This window comes from Triticum dicoccoides, chromosome 4A (genome assembly GCF_002162155.2).
Source record: "Triticum dicoccoides isolate Atlit2015 ecotype Zavitan chromosome 4A, WEW_v2.0, whole genome shotgun sequence".
Lineage (NCBI taxonomy): Eukaryota > Viridiplantae > Streptophyta > Magnoliopsida > Poales > Poaceae > Triticum > Triticum dicoccoides.
This window is the reverse complement of record NC_041386.1, coordinates 623486333-623497737: the sequence shown is the minus strand read 5'-3', so window position 1 is coordinate 623497737 and position 11405 is coordinate 623486333. Positions and strand designations below refer to the sequence as shown.

Here is an 11405-nt window from a genome sequence, read left to right as displayed (position 1 = left end):
ACACTAAAAAGAAAACTATAGTTGTTGCCGCACGTGGGGGGAGGGCACATGCATGTTTAGGAAAGGAGGGATCAACAAATCCTTTTGGTTGTTCACAATTTATGAAAGGTTGATTATGCAAATCGACAAACCTTTTTAAAAAGCAAACTTGTGCGAGGAGATTAGACGATCAAGTTGTTGCCACAAGTACATATTGCAAAGACCATAGTGCAAAAAGGTTCATGCTAAGCTAGCTTACCGTGTCTTTGATGTGACTAGATATATAAAATGGTATGTAACATAAATACTTTTCCACATGTAGATTGAGATTTCATGAGTTCTGACTAACGTAATTCATCGACAACTAGTTATTGTACACTAAAGATAGAAAGGTTTGAAGAAGAGATTCTTTCGGGTGTACCAAAATCCAGCACTAATGTCCGAGAGAGTCTTCTCACAAGTCTTAGATGAGCTTGTTAGGTGGTAACATAATCAAATTGTCCGAGTGAAACATGTTTTTTTGCATTATGATCGAATCACAGTTAAGGGTGAAACATGTTTTTTTGCGTCATGTTTTTTCGAGTCATCAACCCGTGCTACAGCACGGGCTAGTTAATTTGGTAGACACGCAACAATAGAAGTACCAATGCCAATTATTAATTTTTTAAATTACAGGGAATTATAATCTCTAATATTAGTATTGAAAACTTGCAAATGTTTGTTTTCTTAGCACAAAAATTATTCATCAGAAATGTTACCAAAGACACATTGATTTATTGGGTGCCATGCTTAAGGTATTGGAAACCTTGTGGAAACACGTAAATACATATTGGATCTCCAAAGAAGCATCGATTTTCAAATATCCATAAATCTGAGGCACGTAAAATCAATTAATTTCGTTCCATTGACCTGAAAGCTATTCCCCACTTTTATCAAGTAGAGATTGGGGGAAAACTGATGTCAAAGAGAGGAGCAGAGGGACCAAGAGGAAGTAGAGAGATTAGGGGATCAACTGTCGAAGTCATGCAAGTTACTGCCCAAGGACACAAACTTTGTCGTCAATGTCAGTTGCGCCACAGACTGGCTAGCATATGATCCCTGAGTATGGCTCTAAGTATACTTCTATGGTGCCACCAACATATCCGACAGCTACCTTTTTTCAAAATCAAGCGTAAACTCTCTCTTTTGACCATGACGCTTGGGATCCATCTTTTTTGTATGTGCATGAATTTTCTGGGGATTGAGATGTCGACTCTTTTTAATGAGAGGCCTGGCGACTGTTTATTCATGTGCCTGAGATCTTCATATTTGTACGCATTTTTGTTTGGCACATTGTTTTTATTTTCATAGAACTTAGACGTGCGTATTGGAGACTATTTTTTTTATTTTTAGCTGGGGGACTCATTTTCCTACGTGTGGGAAGAAGGCATGTTTTTTTTTTGAGAAACACTCATTGTCTTTCTGTAGTATGTGAATTTTTTTATTCAGATAACATCTTCTAATAGATCTACCCCTTTCCTTTAAAAATCAGGCCTAGACATTCTTTTTTAACCTTAAGGCTTGTGGTCCCTCTGTGAACTGTTTTAACGTGAGGCCAAAAGGAGTTTTTTTTACGAGCCTGATGTCTTCGTATTTGTACATGTCCTTATTTGGCATATGCTTCTTACTTTAATAAAACTTAGACGTGGGAGCGTGGGAGTTGGACACTCTTTCTCTTTAAGTTAGGGACAGTTTTTAAACGTAGGGAAAAGTTATGCTATTTTTTTCTATGGTAAAAGGAATGCTATTTTTTTCTACAAAACTGAGACGTGGTCGTTCGGGACTCTGTCTATGTATTACGTACATCCAATGGCTAAAGATTTTTGAATTACAGATCCAACGGTTAATTAGATAGTTTTTCTTGGATTAACGTGAAGGCTCGTATGGTGCCTCTAATTAGTAAATATAAGATAAGAAGGAACAAAGACAATAAAAAATTGAAGGAATACACTACATGTAGGAGGACTGAAACGGAAGACTAATCCAGAAACGTGTGATAATAGATTAACAAGCTAAAAACTTACTACATAAAGGTTGTATATGCAATAACAAAGAAGATAAAGCGTGTGGATCTAAATTTAAAAAGACAGTATTGAGGACCTCTCTGATAGAGAAAGGAAACTAAAGGGCCTTTTGTAGGAATAGCAGCACATGCATGTGCAAGAAAGAAGGCTCCAGGGACTTGCGCGGAAAATCTCAAAAAATTGGACCATTTCTCAATTTATGCGTGTCATCCTGGCGCAGGGAACATGCTAATCTTCTCTGTATCGTTCCAATTTAATCGGATGTTCCGAAGGGACGATGCTAGCTGTCGCGCTCTGCCTTATAATTCACTCCGACCTTCCCAGGATGGACGATGTGGGACTAAACAAATGAGCGTTTGTTTTGCCCACGGCACTGTCTAGCCAAATCTAGATGCCATCGGGCACGCGGCGGGCCACCAGTTGCAAGCCAGATCTGTCTTGATGTGGCCCAAATTAATGAAAGAGCATAGCGGGCCCTCGTGTTTTTCGTTAGGGAATAACGAACGATGCTTGGACACTAAAAAAAGAACAAACGATGCCTGGTGTTTCCGGCCGTCCTGATAATGCGTGTACTGTTCAAAGTTCAAGCATGTATGAGCTGTACCTCTCACAATGAAAGGAAAACGATCTATCTCTATTCCTATAAAAGACTCAATTGATGATGATGGTGTGTGTGTAATTCGTCATTTCTAATCATCAGATTTGCATCTAACGATTGTGAGGTAAGCTGTGGCATTTTTGCAATAAGGCCTCACTTCCCTGCTTCAATTTTCAGAAAACCCATTAGTATCACAAGTCATCAACCCGTGCTGCAGCACGGGCTAGTTAATTAAGGAGACACGCAACAATAGAAGTACCAATGCCAATTATTATTATTTTAATTTTTTAAATTACAGGGAATTATAATCTCTAATATTAGTATTGAAAATATGGAAATGTTTGTTTTCTTAGCATAAAAAATATTCATGAGAAATGTTACCAGATTTATTGGGTGCCATGCTTAAGGTATTGGAAACCTCGTGGAAACATGTAAATACATATTGGATCACCAAAGAAGCATCGATATTCAAAGATCCATAAATCTGAGGCACGTAAAATCAATTAATTTCATTCCATTGACCTGAAAGCTATTCCCCACTTTTATCAAGTAGAGATTGGAGGAAAACTGATGTCAAAGAGAGGAGCAGAGGGACCAAGAGGAAGCAGAGAGATTAGGGGATCAACTGTCGAAGACATGCAAGTTACTGCCCAAGGACACAAACTTTGTCGTCAATGTCAGTTGCGCCACAGACTGGCTAGCATATGATCCCTGAGTATGGCTCTAAGTATACTTCTATGGCGCCACCAACATATCTGACAGCTGCCTTTTTTTTCAAAATCACGCGTAAACTCTCTCTTTTGACCATGACGCTTGGGATCCATCTTCTTTGTACGTGCATGAATTTCCTGGGGATTGAGATGTCGACTCTTTTTAATGAGAGGCCTGGCGACTCTTTATTCATGTGCGTGAGATCTTCATATTTGTACGCGTATTTGTTTGGCACATTGTTTTTATTTTCACAGAACTTATACGTGCGTGTTGGAGACTATTTTTTTTTACTTTTAGCTGGGGGACTCATTTTCCTACGTGTGGGAAGAAGGCATGTTTTTTTTTTTTGAGAAACGCTCATTCTCTTTCTGTAGTATGTGAATTTTTCATTCAGATAACATCTTCTAATATATGTAGCCCTTTCCTTTAAAAATCAGGCCTAGACTTTCTTTTTAACCATATGGCTTGAGGTCCCTCTATGAACTCTTTTAGCGTGAGGATACAGGAGTTTTTTTTACGAGCCTGATGTCTTCATATTTGTACATGTCCTTGTTTGGCATATTCTTCTTACTTTCATAAAACTTATACGTGGGAGCGTGGGAGTTGGACACTCTTTCTCTTTAAGTTGGGGACACTTTTTATACGTAGGGAAAGGTACGCTATTTTTCTCTATGGTAAAAGGAATGCTATTTTTTTCTACAAAACTGAGACGTGGTCGTTCGGGACTCTGTCTGTGTATTACGTATATCCAATGGCTAAAGATTTTTAAATTATAGATCCAACGGTTAATTAGTTAGTTTTTCTAGGATTAATGTGAAGGCTCGTATGGTGCCTCCAATTAGTAAATATAAGATAAGAAGGAACAAAGACAATAAAAAATTGAAGCAATACGCTACATGTAGGAGGACTGAAACGAAAGACTAATCCAGAAACGTGTGATAATAGATTAACATGCTAAGAAGTTACTACATAAAGGTTGTATATGCAATAACAAAGAAGATAAAGAGTGTGGATCTAAATTTAAAAAGGCAGTATTGAGGACCTCTCTGATAGAGAAAGGAAACTAAAGTGTCTTTTTGTAGGAATAGCAGCACATGCAAGTGCAACAAAGAAGGCTACACGGACTTGCGTGGAAAATATCAAAAAAAATTGGACCATTTCTCAATTTGTGCGTGTCATCCTTGTGCAGGGGCCATGCTAATCTTCTCTGTATCGTTCCAATTTAATCGGATGTTCCCGAAGGGACGATGCTAGCTGCCGCGCTTTGCCATATAAACCAGTCCGACTCTCCCAGGATGGACGATGTGGGACTAAAAAAACGAGCATTTGTTTTGCCCACGGCGCTGTCTAGCCAAATCTAGACGCCATCGGGCGCGCGGCGGGCCACCAGTTGCAAGTCGGATCTGTCTTGATGTGGCCCAAATTAATGAAAGAGCATAACGGGCCTTCTTGTTTTTTCGTTAGGGAATAACGAACGATGCTTGGACACTAAAAAAAGAACAAACGATGCATGGTGTTTCCGGCCGTCCTGATAATGCGTGTACTGTTCAAAGTTCATGCATGTATGAACTGTACCTCTCACAATGAAAAGAAAACGATCTATCTCCAATCCTATAAAAGACTCAGTTGATGATGATGGTGTGTGTGTAATTCGTCATTTCTAATCATCAGATTTGCATCTAACGACTGTGAGGTAAGCTGTGGCATTTTTGCAATAAGGCCTCACTTCCCTACTTCAATTTTCAGAAAACCCATTAGTATCACAAGTCATCAACCCGTGCTGTAGCACGGGCTAGTTAATTAGGGAGACACGCAACAATAGAAGTACCAATGCCAATTATTATTATTTTAATTTTTTAAATTACAGGGAATTATAATCTCTAATATTAGTATTGAAAATATGGAAATGTTTGTTTTCTTAGCATAAAAATTATTCGTGAGAAATGTTACCAGATTTATTGGGTGCCATGCTTAAGGTATTGGAAACCTTGTGGAAACATGTAAATACATATTGGATCACCAAAGAAGCATCGATATTCAAAGATCGATAAATCTGAGGCACGTAACATCAATTAATTTCGTTCCATTGACCTGAAAGCTATTCCCCACTTTTATCAAGTAGAGATTGGAGGAAAACTGATGTCAAAGAGAGGAGCAGAGGGACCAAGAGGAAGTAGAGAGATTAGTGGATCAACTGTCGAAGACATGCAAGTTACTGCCCAAGGACACAAACTTTGTCCTCAATGTCAGTTGTGCCACAGACTGGCTAGCATATGATCCCTGAGTATGGCTCTAAGTATATTTCAATGGTGCCACCAACATATCCGACAGCTATCTTTTTTTCAAAATCACGCGTAAACTCTCTCTTTTGACCATCACGCTTGGGATCTATCTTTTTTGTGCGTGCATGAATTTTTTGGGGATTGAGATGTCGACTCTTTTTAATGAGAGGCCTGGCGACTCTTTATTGATGTGCCTGAGATCTTCATATTTGTATGCGTATCTGTTTGGCACATTGTTTTTATTTTCATAGAACTTAGACGTGCGTGTTGGAGACTATTTTTTTAGCTAGGGGACTCATTTTCCTACGTGTGGGAAGAAGGCATGTTTTTTTGAGAAATGCTCATTGTCTTTCCGTACTATGTGATTTTTTTATTCACATAACATCTTCTAATAGATCTACCCTTTCCTTTAAAAATCAGTCCTAGACTTTCTTTTTTAACCATAAGGCTTCAGGTCCCTCTGTGAACTCTTTTAACGTGAGGCTAGAGGAGTTTTTTTTACGAGCCTGATGTCTTCATATTTGTACATGTCCTTGTTTGGCATATTCTTCTTACTTTCATAAAACTTAGACGTGGGAGCGTTGGAGTTGGACACTCTTTCTCTTTAAGTTGGGGACACTTTTTATACATAGGGAAAAGGTACGCTATTTTTTTCTATGGTAAAAGGAATGCTTATTTTTTCTACAAAACTGAGACGTGGTCGTTCGGGACTCTGTCTGTGTATTATGTACATCCAATGGCTAAAGATTTTTTGAATTACAGATCCAACGGTTAATTAGTTAGTTTTTCTAGGATTAACGTGAAGGCTCGTATGGTACCACCAATTAGTAAATATAAGATAAGAAGGAACAAAGACAATAAAAAATTGAAGGAATACACTACATGTAGGAGGACTGAAACGGAAGACTAATCCAGAAACGTGTGATAATAGATTAACAAGCTAAAAAGTTACTACATAAAGGTTGTATATGCAATAAGAAAGAAGAGAAAGCATGTGGATCTAAATTTAAAAAGGCAGTATTGAGGACCTCTCTGGTAGAGAAAGGAAACTAAAGGGCCTTTTTGTAGGAATAGCAGCACATGCAAAGCCCCGGGTGTTCGGTCTTTTCGGTTTGTTCGGTTCAGTCTTTTCGGTCTTCCAAGAATTCGGTCTTCCAGAATTAAAGACCGAAATAATTTCGGTCTTTTCGATTCTTCACTATTCGGTCTTCGGTCTTTACTATTTGGTTTTTGGTCCCGACCAAACAGACCAAATTAATTTGCTACAACTAATATCAATGTTACTTCCTGCACCACTACATTCCTATTACTTCCTGTATGGTTGTACCAATACATGTTTACATTTGGCAGTAATTTACATTTGACAGCAAGTAACAAAGTACCAACAGCAAGTAACAAAGTACCATAACTTGTTTATATTTGACAGCAAGTAAAAAAGATTCATACGACACAAAGTAAGAAGACATGATTCATGGTGCAGCAACAAGATTCATGCATGCATAATCATTTATATTTGACAGGAAGTAAGAAGATAACAAGCAGCAGCAAACAGGCAAGTAACACCACCACATAGTACTTGAGAACATAGTACTTGGCATCATACAAATCAAGTTCAGTACATGATTTCAATGCGACAGCAACTAGCGAACATAAGATTCCACATAAGTTCAATACTTGGCATAAGCAGCAAACCACATAGTACTTGACGTCCACAAAGTACTCTCACTCTCAGTTCTCAATTCTCAAGTCTGGTCACAAATTACAAACACAAGATAACGAACATAGCACACATTCCACATGATTTTAGTTCAACCATGAGTGGATGTGGATCTCACTTTGTTGGTCGACTTGGCCATGGAAGAAGCAACAACACCACCATTGACCTTGCGCTTTCGCTTCACCTTGTCACCAAATTCTTCAATCAACTCTGCAACAAGTAGATTTAATCAAATTCATAATCTTAGTGTTGGTAAGTAATCTTCAATCTACTAAAGTTGACAAGTCATGCATATATATTAGTATGTCGTGCATATAAGTAATCTGCTAGTATGTGATTGGTTTGGTACAAGTAATCTGCTATCATGTATGGACAAGTTGGCTAATTGATTTACCTTTTTCTAGCACTTCTAATTCTTCCAAGTTCTCCTTGATGTCGACAGGATTTGTTGACCTTCTCAGCCTTGCGTACAAACTAAAGCCTGTACCATAAATGGAGTTAGAGATGTCCTAAAGTCGTCAAGTATGCGTCCACTTGTGCTAAAGGCTGACTCGGAAGCCACCGTTGTAATGGGGATATCAAGAATATCACGATCCATATTTGCCAAGATTGGGAACCTAGATGAATTCTCTTTCCACCATCCTAGGATGTCATTTTTTGTCAGGGTCTTCAGAGTCTTCGGCAAGGTATTTTTCAAGCTCAGATTTACTACTTGCACTTCCTCCACTATTATTTTTCCTCAACCTGCTTGCAATTAGTTGCTTCATCATACTTGCTCCTCCTCCTTCTAGTGGTACTTGGCTATAGGCTGGTGTTATTGGTTCCGGTGTAGTTAATCTTACTCGGTATTCTTCAAACAAATCACAAACACATTTGTTAACAGCAAACCACACCTTCTCTCCACACTCAGCACCAAAAAATTCCAAAGTAGTCAGCCTATTGAAATCAGATAGCTTATATCTTGGATCAAGAGCTGCAGCAACAAAAATTAGCAAGTTGAGATTTTCCTTCTCCTTATCCTTCTCCTTCTCCTTCTTCTTCCCTTTCCCTCTTTCATTCACAATAGGACCCTTCTCCTTCACCTATTCATTCTCATGCCAAGACCCCCAATATTTTTATCAAACTTTTCTTTCATCCTCTCTGCCATAGCTTTTTGCAAAGGATCTGTACTGCTCATCCAATTTTGAACCAAGATGTGTACATTGCCAACCTCGAAAAGAAAGTTGTTGGAAGTGACATGAAGTGAGGCTAACGCACGAACGGTAAGATTATAAAAATGCCCAAGAAAGGCAGCCATTTTCCTAGCATTTTCCCAATCCATCTCATCTGGATACCCAAATCCTCCTCTATCTTCAGACAAGTCTAACGCATACAATGGGTCATCTTCACAATACCTTGTAAACACCTTTGCATAGATGATGGAAGCCTTCAACATTATGTAAGTTGAGTTCCAACGAGTGCATACATCTAGGTTCAAGAATGCCTTGCTCTGAACCTTCTCTTTCAATGCTAGCTCCTTGAATTTTACCAACCGAGAAGTCCCATTCTTGATGTATCGGACAGAAGCTCGGACACGTTTAATTGAAAGTTCAACTTCTTTTAGGGCATCTTGTACAATAAGGTTGACAATATGTGCCGCGCATCTCATATGCAGAAACTTTCCATCAGCTATGCTAGTTTTAGCCTCAACCAAACACTTTCTCAAGTGAACAATGCAGCCATCATTATTGCTCGCATTATCGACGGTGACTGTCATAACTCTCTCTAACCCCCATTCCATCAAACATCTCTGCAAGTTCTTCCCAAGATCCTTCCCCTTGTGGCCCTTCACTATGATGAAATTTGTAATCTTCTTATGATATTTCCAGTGTTCTTCAATAAAGTGTGAAGTCACTACCATATAGCCATCTTGCTGCTGAGAAGTCCAACAATTCGTGGTTACACACACACTTCCACAATTCTCTTTGAAAAACTTTTTCAACTTGGACTTCTCATCTAGATAAATTTTCACAGTGTCCCTGGTACAAGTTCTTCTTGATGGTCGACTAAAGCGGGGGCAAGCAACTTAAATGAATTTTCTGAATCCAGATTTTTCACCAAATGCAAAAGGTAGCTCATCCTCTATGACCATTACAGCAAATGCCTTCCTAACTGCATCTGCATCATATCTCCGAGTGCTAATGGCATCTCCCGGAGTTGCTTGCAAAGTGGTCTGATTTGGATCCAATTTCTTATCCGGATTGCGCTTGCATATACCAAAGTGGATGCACATTGCTGTTGTCCCATTGCATATTGTAGCAGCTTGAATTGGTCGGTCACAATACTTGCACATTCCTTCCTTCACTAACCCCTTATCATCAAAAACTTTGGTGAAATGCTCCCAGATTTCTGATCTTGACGCCATTTGCTTCCGTCCTGTTGGCTTGTCATCTTGAGTAGCTTCTAGATTGGCACCTTCGACAATATTTGGTTCGGCATCTTCATCTTCAATGATACTACGTAAGACAGACTCATCACATGCTACTGCAGCGGCTGCTTCTGCATCCGCCTCTGCCTCTATACTCATAAATGTGTCATCTTTCTCGTTCAACTCATCATGTTCAGATTCCGATATAGAAAACGTCTGCAAAAAAGAGGAGATTGGTCTGTCAAACAACATTGACATGAGCAAATCAGAACATAAAGTGCATATAATCAAGTCCTCCAAATCATAACATTTTAAAGGTATTGAGCATTCCAACAGCAACTACATCTACTTGAATTTATACATCACAAAAGCTGAACATCATAGAACATGAACAATATATTGATGAACTTAAATGAACAACAATCTGTACATCACAGATGCACACAAGGAGAAGTAGTAGCTTGCTCACCTTCAGTTGTGAGGTTGAGCACCAGAAGAGGACAGAAGACGGCGAGCTGGCAACCGGCATGGAAGAGGACGAGTGGTGTGGTGGTGACGAATAGCAGCAGCCAGCTGCTACACTGGCGGTGGATGGAAGTGCCACGGAGAACGAGCAGGAGGGTCGGGGTTGGCGGCCCGCCGCACGGCAGCACAGGGCACGGCGACACGCACGGGGCACCGGTCGTCACCTGTCCCTACCCGGGCCGTGGCTCAGGGTGTCGTTCTTCATCGGTCGGGGAGGCGCAGGCGATGTGCGCCTCGTTGCGGCGGTCGTCACGTCTCACGGCTCACGGGGCATCAGGCCAGAGCGGCGGCCGGCGGGTGGCGGCTAGGGTTCGTCGAGGGGGAGAAAAGAGGAGGCGAGTGAAGTGGCATGCATCTCTGTGCCTCTGTCTCTGAGAGGTGAGGTGAAGACGGGAGCTAGATGGGCTTTAGGTTAACAAATATCTTGCACGGTTGGGCTATTCGGTTTATACGGGCTGTTCGGTCCTCAATACATCACGACCGAACAAACCATATTTAGTTCGGTCTTAGCATTCTGCAGACCGTTTTTTATTCGGTCTTTTCGGTTTCGGTCTTTTCGGGTTCGGTCTCGGTCTTTTCGGTTTTGGTCTTCGGTCTTCGGTTTTTATGCCCTGGGTGACATGCAAGTGCAAGAAAGAAGGCTCCAGGGACTTGCGCGGAAAATCTCAAAAAAATTGGACAATTTCTCAATTTGTGCGTGTCATCCTTGCGCAGGGGCCATGCTAATCTTCTCTGTATCGTTCCAATTTAATCGGATGTTCCCGAAGGGACGATGCTAACTGCCGCGCTCTGCCTTATAAACCAGTCCGACTGTCCCAGGATGGATGATGTGGGACTAAACAAACAAGCGTTTGTTTTGCCCACGGCGCTGTCTAGCCAAATCTAGACGCCATCGGGCGCGCCGCAGGCCACCAGTTGCAAGCCGGATCTGTCTTGATGTGGCCCAAATTAATGAAAGAGCATAACGGGCCCTCGTGTTTAAAATAAAGAACAAACGATGCCTGGTGTTTCCGGCCGTCCTGATATATAATGCATATACTGTTCAAAGTTCAAGCATGTATGAGCTGTACCTCTCACAATGAAAAGAAAATGATCTATCTCTACTCCTATAAAAGACTCAGTT

At 40.4% G+C, this 11405-nt stretch overlaps 3 non-coding genes across 3 annotated transcripts; all 3 read right to left on the bottom strand.

Moving 5' to 3' along the window:
• Nucleotides 1-2216: 2216 nt before the first annotated feature.
• On the bottom strand, nt 2217-2318 carry LOC119290190. The gene has a single exon (XR_005141793.1). It is a non-coding gene; the product is annotated as a U6 spliceosomal RNA (small nuclear RNA).
• Nucleotides 2319-4494: 2176 nt separating this feature from the next.
• Nucleotides 4495-4597, bottom strand: LOC119290157. Its single transcript, XR_005141762.1, has one exon. It is a non-coding gene; the product is annotated as a U6 spliceosomal RNA (small nuclear RNA).
• A 6353-nt stretch (nt 4598-10950) lies between these two features.
• On the bottom strand, nt 10951-11053 carry LOC119290165. Its single transcript, XR_005141770.1, has one exon. It is a non-coding gene; the product is annotated as a U6 spliceosomal RNA (small nuclear RNA).
• Nucleotides 11054-11405: the final 352 nt, after the last annotated feature.